Genomic DNA, 2,500 nt, shown 5'->3' with positions numbered 1-2,500 from the left:
GATGCAAAATAAATTGCACGAGCTAATGATACTTGTACCATGCACAGTACACCGTACCAAAATATACCCCTGAAAGTGTGCAATTTGGTGCTACCCTAGGGAATATGTATGGAGAAGCCTAGCTACGTGTGTCGCACGTTCCAAGTTGCATGGACGTCGAACAGAGGCATGCAAAAGCACCTATCTAGGGAATTACTCTACGTTCTAGTAGCAAGTGCGATTTTCCGGTCCAGCACGGCAGTACGCCTGCACGCATACACTCCATGTACCAAAATGTACCAACCTAGGCGTTGCTCAGTAGCTTTTGGCGGCACATAGAAAAAGTATTCGAGTTCAGATTTTTGGGACTTAGCGTATTTTTAAAACTAATAACGAAAATTAAATTTTAAATCGGTAAACGGCTAGGAGTTGCTCAGTAGCTTTTTGCGCAACGTGGCAAAAGTATTCGAGTTCAGATTTCTAGGACGTAGCGTATTTTTCAATCATAATAAACCGAATCAAACATAACAATGATGAAACTTACACCATGTCCCAAGGTTGTGCACAAAACGTAACGATAAAGTGCTGGCGAAGTTAGAGGTGCACCAAAATTGTGTACCGATCAGGGAAAGTACTCTACGTTCCTATGATTTGGGTGAAAAGTGTTATTTAACTGCTGGTTAGAATAGACAGTTGCTTATCATACACATCGCAAACGAACACCCCTTAGTGAGCATTAGCAAAAGTCAATTGCACAAAGCAAATGCAATACAAACTGATCAAGTACATTAAAGAACGCTACGTAGCAGGACTTCTTTCCAAGAATGGTGTCCGCAACGGGAGGGCAAGCGTCCTTCCCAGGTTTTCCTAGTAAACCTTGTATGGTAAACATACCCAAGCGTGTCTGTAAGCACGCAACGAAAGTCACGAACGGGCACATACCTAGGGAATGTACTCTACGTACTTGGACTTTTGTCCAAGAATGGTGTCCGCGACGGTCGGGCACTGCGACGCAATAACCAAATCCTAGGATTGTAACTTTAGTGTGCACAAACATAAACATTAACGCGTTCGCTCGGGCTGCGCCGTCCGTGTTGAACACAAATGTGGGTGATTATATGCGTGGAGGGACAAAAACATACGAGGAGGAGACAGTTTTCTGCACGATGTGCACAGAGCTCATTTCGTCGTCCCGGGCGAATGGAAAAACACAAACATCGCGAGTATCGTTCTAGGTTTCTGTCTATAAAGGGCAGGCCAAAAGGTGACCGGTTGAGATAAGCATTTTAAGCATACAAACACTTTATTGGAACTTTTGATACAAAAACAAGGTACGTACATGTAGGTTGTACCAACATGGACATCTATGAACGCGTACGCTCGGGCTGCGCCCTCCGTCTTGTACTTTCCTGATCGGTACACAGTTTTGGTGCACTGCTATTCCGACCGGCAACTTGTACCAACATATACATCCATGAACGCGTACGTAGTGTACTTTCCCTGATCGGTACACACTGTTGGTGCACGGCATAAGAAAAGAGCTAAAATGGTCAAACTCAATCCATTTCAACAATAGATAGTCGATAGTAGCTGTGCCGATGAAGTAGGGCACGATGCAAGTTAATGTTGTTTAATGAATAACATGTCCGCCATACATTTCAGTACAAAATTGCTCGGTCAGACCTACAAAGTGCTATATCTCGAATACGAGGCGTCGGACTGGGGGTTGTAGAACAATTTTAAGTTCGTCTAATGATTCTACATCCGATTCTGGATAGCGGTTTTTGACCACTTTTCAATATTTTGTGACACCCCGAACCTAGGGGCAGCTCCTAGCTTTTTCAAAAATGTGCACCGATCGGGCCGGAGAGCTCGTGTGGCTCAAAACATGTTTTTCGCTAAAACACCTCAAAACGTGTCGAGAACGCACCCTAGCTCTTGTTTTCAAAAGTTATGGCCATTTAAAGTGAGGTGGTTTTGCTTCAAAATAGCTATTTTACCCGTCCCTATGGCCATGCTTTAAATTTTCACGAAAATGCCAGGTCAGACCTAGGGCGGGCCATATCTTGAATACTAAACGTCGCAGACATTGGTCGTAGAACAATTTTAAGTTCGTCTAATGATTCTACATCCGATTCTGGATAGCGGTTTTTGACCACTTTTCAATATTTTGTGACACCCCGAACCTAGGGGCAGCTCCTAGCTTTTTCAAAAATGTGCACCGAACGGGCCGGAGAGCTCGTGTGGCTCAAAACATGTTTTTCGCTAAAACACCTCAAAACGTGTCGAGAACGCACCCTAGCTCTTGTTTTTCAAAAGTTATGGCCATTTAAAGTGAGGTGGTTTTGCTTCAAAATAGCTATTTTACCCGTCCCTATGGCCATGCTTTAAATTTTCACGAAAATGCCAGGTCAGACCTAGGGCGGGCCATATCTTGAATACTAAACGTCGCAGACATTGGTCGTAGAACAATTTTAAGTTCGTCTAATGATTCTACATCCGATTCTGGATAGCGGTTTTT

Source organism: Anopheles arabiensis, assembly GCF_016920715.1.
Source record: "Anopheles arabiensis isolate DONGOLA chromosome X unlocalized genomic scaffold, AaraD3 X_pericentromeric_contig0031, whole genome shotgun sequence".
Lineage (NCBI taxonomy): Eukaryota > Metazoa > Arthropoda > Insecta > Diptera > Culicidae > Anopheles > Anopheles arabiensis.
The sequence above is the reverse complement of the archived record's forward strand: the minus strand, read 5'-3'. Positions refer to the sequence as shown.